This window comes from Danio aesculapii, chromosome 13 (genome assembly GCF_903798145.1).
Source record: "Danio aesculapii chromosome 13, fDanAes4.1, whole genome shotgun sequence".
Classification (NCBI taxonomy): Eukaryota; Metazoa; Chordata; class Actinopteri; order Cypriniformes; family Danionidae; genus Danio; species Danio aesculapii.
In genome coordinates this window covers 43,951,254-43,960,408 of record NC_079447.1, presented here as the reverse complement: position 1 = coordinate 43,960,408, position 9,155 = coordinate 43,951,254, and the positions used below count along the sequence as shown (strand labels likewise).

The 9,155-nt window shown below is 34.2% G+C and overlaps 1 non-coding gene across 1 annotated transcript; it reads left to right on the top strand.

Moving 5' to 3' along the window:
• Positions 1-3,407: 3,407 nt before the first annotated feature.
• LOC130240200 (U2 spliceosomal RNA) lies at positions 3,408-3,598 on the top strand. Its single transcript, XR_008838741.1, has one exon. It is a non-coding gene; the product is annotated as a U2 spliceosomal RNA (small nuclear RNA).
• Positions 3,599-9,155: the final 5,557 nt, after the last annotated feature.

Here is a 9,155-nt window from a genome sequence, read left to right as displayed (position 1 = left end):
CATCCCCACTTGCATATGGCTGTGTTAACGTGTCTAACTGTGTAACAAAAGATGAGTAGATGGGTTTGTACTGTATTTTTAACGGTAAAATACTGGCAACCACAGCTGCCAGTTTTTTACTGTAAATTTAACGGATTTGTTTTTCACAGTATATGAACAAAGAGACAAAAAGGGTCACATAAATAAAATTCCAGCAAATTAAACAACTTTAAATGATTTACACCAAGAAAGAGTTTTACATGCAGTATAATTGTTAGAAACTTTTAAAGTTCACATATAAATCAAAGTCCTTTCTAAAATAAAAAGTAAGAGTATTTCTTTGAAAATGTACATTTATTGATGTAAAATTTAGCCAAAAAAAAAGCAATAAATTAATAATAAATTTACAATGAGCATCATCTACATTCAGAGAGTAACCAAAGAATACAAGGTTTGGGGAAATACAAAAGTTTGGAAATAAGAATATTTGGTAACACTTTATCATAACTACACACTATAAATCATTTACTAAGCATTAGCATCTAGTGAATTCATTATTTGTTAAGCATTAACTCTACATTAATAAATGTTAGTAAGCAGTTTATAACTGCAGCTACAAATGCTGTGTTCTTGACTTATAAACACCTATATAATGTGCTTAATACTTGTACTTTCATACTTTGTTAATGATTTATTTTTCATTACTAAATGTTAAGTATTGCAAGTATTATATATATAAGTATTATATATATAAGTATTGCATTATTTACAAACCAGTTGTATTTAAAAGTAGTTGAGGGTTTTTAGGATCATTCAGAATGAGTTAGTAAATGATTAATAAACTATTGAAATCAACATTTATATATCTTATTATTCAGGCATAAACTAATAGTTAACTAATATGTTAATAAATGCTTTATTAACTCAACTTCATGCAATTTTGTGACCTTATCTAAAGTGAGGACTATTTATGCTTTATAAATCTCTTATAAATGACAAATAAAGGCTCAGAATCAAATGAACAATAATCTTTGCAATCTTTTCTAAAAAATAAAATTAATGTTTAAACATTGCCAAATAACAGGAGTGTCAAAATACGACATAAAACTGGATAAAACAACAACAACAATATAATAATTTAACAATGTAATAAGATGCAATGTTTAAACTGTACAGTAATTTTATTTTAGATAAGGTTGCAAAGGTTTATTTTTCATTTGAAGTACAGTTTTATTTGTGTATCTTTAAATGAAAAGGAATGAATAATGTCAATTTCCTGTTTAGAATTTAACTGAGCCTTTATTTGTCATTTATAAGGGATTTATAAAGCATAAATAGTCCTCACTTTAGATTAGGTCACAAAACTAGATGAAGTTGAGTTAATAAAGCATTTATTAACATACATAGTAACCCTTAATATATGCCTGAATAAATAAGACAAATAAACATTGATTTCAATAGTTTTTTAATCATTTACTAACTCATTCTGAATGATCCTAAAAACCCTCAACTACTTTAAATACAACTGGTTTGTAAATAATGCGATACTTAATTTAGTAATGAATAATAAATCATAAGCAAAGTATGAAAGTACAAGTATTAAGCACATTATAAATATGTTTGTAAGTCAAGAATACAGCATTTGTAGCTGCAGTTATAAACTGCTTACTAACGCTTATTAATGTAGAGTTAATGCTTAACAGATAATGAATTAACTATTTGCTAATGCTTAATAAATGATTTATAGTGTGCAGTTATTATAAAGTGTTACAGAATATTTTCCTGAATATGAAAAAGTCGACCCAAAAACTTTACAGTAAGTGCACTCCCAAAATAAATGATTTAGTGTTTCATTATATTAAGAACAAAATGAGTATTTAGGGTAAATATTGTTGTTAAATTTAGCTAGTTTGGTATTTATTGATACAGCTTTCTTAGATCATTTTTTTTTTTTTTTGCAGAAGAAGCCAAAACTGATCTCAATCTATGTCACCAAATATATTATTCCACAAACCTATGCAAGCTGTTAAAGAGATCTGAGAACTATCAATAACCAAGCGAATACATTTGTTTGACATAGATTTGAGAAGAGTTTGGTCAACAAAAAGGTTTGTGTTGTCAAAATAAAAGAATCTAAAGAACCTTTGGGGCCAGATTTGACTTAAGGTATAATCCAGGAATTGAGTTTGTGACCACTGGAGTAGAGGTAGTGACGTCAAGGTGAGTAGGATCAGGGGTGCTCTTACTGTAGGTGTACTCATTAAAGCATTTCATGCAGTCTCAACTTGCACGTGCACCCAGTTTGCAGCCATACTCTTCTCCAAAGACGAGAGGAGGACCAACTTCTGGTAAATACAGACTTTAAATAACAGCAAATTCTTTCGATAATTTTGTTTGCAGTTTTAACTTGTAGAGACATCATTAATAGTCAATGAATTAAAATGAATATGAATGGCAAGCTTACTGATCAAAATCTATTAATAAAAAATCTCTACCTGTACCTCCACTTATATTTCACAAATCCCAAATAGTCACAATTTCACTATCCTTAAAAAGTGTAAATAAGAGAAACAGCACACAGTCTCCATTGATAGTGACTAAGCAGCAAAGGAATTGATAGTTGTGAATAAGATTTGTATGGTAATATGTATTTAGCTATCCAATTAATGTATAATACAACTACACATTATCTTAACATTAAAACATGCTTTTCAAAATGTGATATGAATGCATTGATGGACTTGAGATTGCATGCACTTCCAATACTTAGGCTAATATAGGGAGATTAGTATAATTTTTTATTTGAAGAATTTTTAAACACAACAAAACAAACAAACAACATTGTCTCGGAATATACACAGCACAAAGTATATAATTATTAAATTATAACGTTGTTTTATTCACAGATATCCCTCGAAAGCATCTCGTTTTAGCACACCTCTATCGGATGAACCAGTGGTAAGATGTCTTTTTTCCTAACTTACAATTCTTCATTTGTCCACCAGATGTCAGATATTTCCGTATTCAAACAACAATTGCTCTATTTTCGTACATTTCGTAAAAGTTGACTCATCATACTCTCCGCTGACTTATTATAAGTGCTTTTGTGTTCATTTCAATAGGATTTGTTTTGTAATGGCGTTATAGATATTGTTTAATACTCCGCGAACTGTATCTATGTTTCTGATTGGAGAACCGCAGTACCTCATTATAATATCCACGCCTCCAGTCAGTTCTTATCGAAGAAATTACTACATTTTAAAGCCTAAGTACTAGCTAATGTGAGTTTAAGTAGTTGCAACACACGTTACATTCCATGTAATCGTGAATTAGAAGCTTTCAGGATATAAATATAAAAATAACCTACTTACCGTCATTCTGGTTACAGCCTCAGAGAGTGCGGTCCTATTTTCTATTTTATAACAGGTATCGCTTCTCGGCCTTTTGGCTAAGATCAAGTGTAGTATCTGTTCTTATCAGTTTAATATCTGATACGTGCCCTACCCGGGCACCATATATTAAATTGATTTTTGGAACAGGGAGATGGAATAGGGGCTTGCTCCGTCCACTCCACGCATCGACCCGGTATTGCAGTACCTCCGGGAACGGTGCACCCCCTTTACTGGTAATAATAGATTGAATTGTCTGAAGTGAACAGATATATCATACCTCTCTTAAAGTAAGCAGTTACGTGACATCTTGTGCGGATGTTGCTATTGTAAAGCTTGATATAAGTTGTTAAAGGCACGTTGCGTTATTACGCTTGTTAAATGCTGCAATTTGTTCCAAACGTGGAGGCAGTTCCTGCTAGGATTTCTTTATTATAATGCAGAAATGAACTGCTGAAACTATATTAAATTATAACATATTTTGTCAAGTTAACTGTGCATATTAAGTATATGATTAGCTTATATATGCGTAGTTTATTAAGTCTCATGTTTTCGCTCTGTGCTCTCACTAAAATGACCATGCGACTAATGACTTTGTTTTTATAGAATAATAAATACATCTTGTATTGAACCGAAAGTGAAACATTGGTTTGCAGAAATCAAGTTATCTGTGTTGGTTTGGGTTGTGACCACTAGATGTCCTCACACTACTACGTATTGAAAAGATTTGTTGACGTAGAAAAGATGCTACACGAAGCTGCGTTCAGGCTTCAGTGTAACGCAGTGGTTCCCAACCTTTTTCCTTGGGGCCCCCCCCATGTACATATACAAACATTTGAGCCCCCCCACCATATAAACACACACACGCACACACATATATACTATATATATTTATATATATATATACACACACTGTATGAGTGTGTTTGTGTATTATTAATATATATGTTTAGAAAATATTAATTAACATTTATTACAATTAAGTTTAATTAAATTTTTACATGAATACACAGGAATTTACATTTTTAAACAAATAAATGTTTTTTTATTCCATCTGTGTATGAACATACACTTTATGTATAACACTTAATGTTATAATAAACATGAACATTACAATAACTGTGCTTTTACTTTCAAGTTAGTACAGATGTACTGTCAATTTTATTATGGTTTTTACAAGGCTAACACAAAGCTAATGTCCACCTTGGGCTTGCATGCCTTTGACTAGTGATGGAATGTCAGGTGTAATGCCAGTGATAGCCAGTCTAAAATCGCTGTGCACCTCCAGTCTGTTGCGGGACTTTGTTTTTATAGCCACAAGAGTACTGAAGGCTGTCTCAGAGAGGTAGGTGGTACTGAAAGGAAGAATGATTTTTGTAATTGCATAGTTTGCAAGTTTAGGTGCGACAACAGGTCCCCTTACTATCCAAAGTCTTTTGAATCCATTCTGCTGGAAGTACTTTTTTGAAAGTGAATCAGCTTGAAGTTCAGCGAGCTCATCTTCACAGCCAAGGTATTCCACATCTTCAAGTCTGGATGTAAAGGGATCCATAACCCACAGATCCTTGGATAATTTCTCAACATCCGCGAAACGGGACTTTAATTCCGCCTGTAGTGACGTCATGTGATGGCAAAACTCCATGCGCAAAGATGCGCCCATGGTATCGCCAGAGTATTGAAGCAGCAGTGGGAAGTGTTGTAAATGCCCCTGTGACATTTTTCCAGCTCTGTACTCCAGTTTGCGCATAAAAGCATCGATTGCTTCTTTGCATTCTAAGATAGTTGACTCCGAGCCCTGCAGTCTTTTGTTGGTCTCATTATAAAGAGTGAATATGTCAGCAAGGTATGCCGTTTTAATCCAGAACACATCTGACAGCTGTTCCAACTGTGTGTAGTTTTGACTTTGCAGAAATTCCAAAATTTTATCTCGCAGTTCTAGAAAGCGCACGAGCACTCTGCCGCGCGAGAGCCAGCGCACCTCCGTGTGTAGCAGGAGAGTTTGGTGCGCTTCATCCTCACACAGTTGCGCAAATAATCTCTGGTTGGTAGGACGAGCTTTAATGAAGTTTACGACTTTTACAACTATTGCCAGTGTGTCACTAAGGTAAGGTCTCTGGACAGTTTTTTACTGGCGAGTGCTTGGCGATGGATCATACAGTGGAAGATGACACAGTGCGGGCTCTTTTCCATCAAACGGCTGTTAAACCCCTTATTTCTACCCATCATCGCGGCAGCACCATCCGTGCAGCAAGCGACGAGATTTGCATAGGGCAGATTGTAGGATGTGAGGTAAAAATCGACAGCCATAAAAATATCTTGACCTGTAGTTGTTGTGGGTAAATTGGTAGACATGAGTATGTCCCGTTTCAACTCCTCTCCGTCAACATACTGTACATACACGATAAGCACAGACTCTCCGGCCACTGTGGTCGTTTCATCCAGCTGTTGGCAAACTGGACTTCTCTAAGTTTTTCGTGCAACTGATTTTTGCAGTTTTCTGCCATTTTATCAATCCTGTCTTTCACAGTGTTGTTAGAAAGAGGGACAGTTTTAACTTTTTCAGCTGCTTGCGGGCCACACATTTCCTCCACTATTTTAATGCAGGCGGGTTTGATTAGCTCCTCTCCAATATTATGCGGCTTTTTTGCCTTGGCAATCAACAGCGAACAGTCAAACGAAGCCTTAGTGGCCTTCTGTAAATCACTACCTGCTCTTTCGAATGCTTTTCTGATGTATGTCGATCTTTTTGACAGAGCCATCTCTTTTTTTCTCTCGAAGAATTCCTGATCTTTACTTATTGTCTCTGGATGCTTCGTTTCCTGGTGTCTTTTCATTTTGCTTGGTTTCATGCTGTCGTTTGCCAGTTTTTCACCACAACTGACACATTCTGGACGAAACGTGTCTTGGCCTTCAATAAAACCAAAATTTAGGTAGGTTTTGTCATACTGTCTAATCTTTTTCTTCGCCTCTGAAGAATCACTGCATTTACGTTTCTCTGCCATTTTTGTTTTGATTTTGCCTTTATGACACGTTGACAAGCACGTTGCGCGTGTGAGCACAATTTAAATAATTATTTATACAATATATTTTTTTACTATTATGTTGGAATTTTAAGCATATGTTTTTAGTTTTTTGGTACTTAAAAATACATATATATTAGTGGAGCATTTTAAGCCTTTTTCTACCTCAACATTTATCCTCTCCCGCGCCCCCCTTGTGAACTCTGGCGCCCCCCTTAGGGGGGCGCGGACCCCAGGTTGGGAACCACTGGTGTAACGAATAGGTCACACTTCTTAAAGTTTTCCATTCAGCTAGTAATTTGTTCATAACCATAGATATATAATGTAATGTAAGTATCTATGATCCATAAGAAACTCTTTTGTGATAGTTTTCTTTAACCCTGTAATACCCAAATATCGAATTTTTTTTGACCTCTTAGATATTGTTTTGGGATGCCTCTGATGTTGGAATTAAATACTTATTTCACAATTTTTATACACATATTGTAGCAGATTTACATTTTGCAAACAATTTCAATGCAAATGCTAATCAAAATTCCACTACATTCAAACAATACTGTCTGAATGGCCTATTATGGTCTCTACTTATCATACTGAAAGGACACAGAAAACTAACAGGTTCACATTCAAGAGAAATGTAGAATTACAAGATAGACACAGTTAAGCTAGTTTTCTAACATAACTTAATATGTACAGTTGAAGTCAGAATTATTAGCCCCCCTTTGAATTTTTTTTTTCTTTTTTAAATATTTCCCAAATTATGTTTAACAGAGCAAGGACATTTTCACAGTATGCCTGATAACATTTTTTTCTTCTAGAGAAAGTCTTATTTGTTTTATTTTGGCTAGAATAAAAGCAGTTTTTAATTTTTTAAAACCCATTTTAAGGTCAAAATTATTAGCCCCCTTAAGCTGTATATTTTTTTCGATAGTCTACAGAACAAACCATCGTTACACAATAGTAACCTAACCTGCCTAATTAACCTAGTTAAGCCTTTAAATGTCACTTTAAGTACAGAAGTGTCTTGAAAAACATCTAGTCAAATATTATTTACTGTCATCATGACAAAGATAAAATAAATCAGTTATTAGAAATGAGTTATTAAAACTATTATGTTTAGAAATGTGTTGAAAAAACATTCTCTCCGTTAAACAAAAATTGGGGGAAAAAAATAAACAGGGGGCTAATAATTCAGGGGGGATAATAATTCTGACTTCAACTGTGTGTGTTCTAGACACAGCAATAAACACACAACAAAAGATTGAAGGAATTTTACTTACTTAAATCTTGTCAAATCTAGACGTGCAAAAATAGATCAGCTCAATGCGAAGACCGCAGGTAGAGTAAGTTCGTGGCAGGATGACCAGACCTATAAACACTTTTTCTATCCAATTGCATTGTGAGGATACACAGTAGGACCCATTAATCATGTAATTGTGGTTTTGAGAAAAAAACAAAACATTGCTCGCCTTTTTTTTTGTTAAAAGTGATGTTGTAATTCACCGAAAGTGGGCTTTACAGGTTAAGGGTAGTTCACCAAAGATAAAAACTGTCATCATTTACTGGTTACAATAACACTGATTTCCAAACAGTATGTTTTCCTACTGTGGACGTCAATTAGGTTTTTAAATTCTTCAGTTAAATTGAATTCAAGTTTATTTGTGTTCACAATAACCATAAATCTAACGAAACTTTCCAGAAGGAGCACGTTATTACATTACAATCAAAATCAGAGGGTGAGTAAATGAGTGAATTTAAATTTATTTGTTGATCTCAGTAGTCCTTTGTAATATTAAATGAATGAATTAATCAGTTAATACTTAGAAATGTTTTTAATTAATTTTTTGTTTGTTTACAGTTGTTAATTCCTATATGACACATGTCTAATTTCAGATTTTAAGCTTAAGACTTATAGCTAAATATGGAGTGACATTTGTGTCAATATTCCACAAACAAATTCTGTTTTTGCACGCTCTGCTTCGCAAAGTACTTGCAAACAAATGAAAAGCTGCTTACAATAGCAAAAGTCAATTTGAGCGAAAATACAGTGGTGTTAATAAATAGTGGGGCTAATGGTCGTCCAATAAGTTTATTGCCAGTTCTTAGTAAAGTGTTTGAAACGATAGTGTGTGAACAAATTCAATTATTTTTTAAAGAAAACTATTTATTCTTCGACTGTCAGCATGCATATCGAGTAGGACAACAGGAACAGCATTAACACAAATAATTGATGATTGTTTAGAACAGATTGATGATAGTAATTTAGTAGGAACAGTATTGTTGGATTTTAGCTCTGCTTGAAAAATTTAAAGGTTATAAATTTACTTCTCAAACTGTGCATTGGTGGACAACGCAGTGGCGCAGTAGGTTCGAGCCTCGGCTGGGTCAGTTGGTGTTTCTGAGTGGAGTTTGCATGTTCTCCCTGTGTTTGTGTGGGTTTCCTACTGGTACTCCGGTTTCCCCCACAGTCCAAAGACATGTGGTATAGGGTAGGCAAAATTGTCCGTAGTGTATGAGTGTGTATTTATGTTTCCCAGAGATGGAAGGGCATCCGCTGCATAAACCAAATGCTGGATAAGTTGGCGGTTCATTCCGCTGTGGCGACCCCAGATTAATAAAGGGACTAAGCCGACACGAAAATGAATGAATGAATGTACATTGGTTTAAAAGTTTCTGAATAGTAGGAGGCAATGTGTATTTTATAATGGAAGTTATTCAGAAGTGAAAGAGTTGCAATGTGTGCTTCAAGGAATTTGTTTAGGACCAT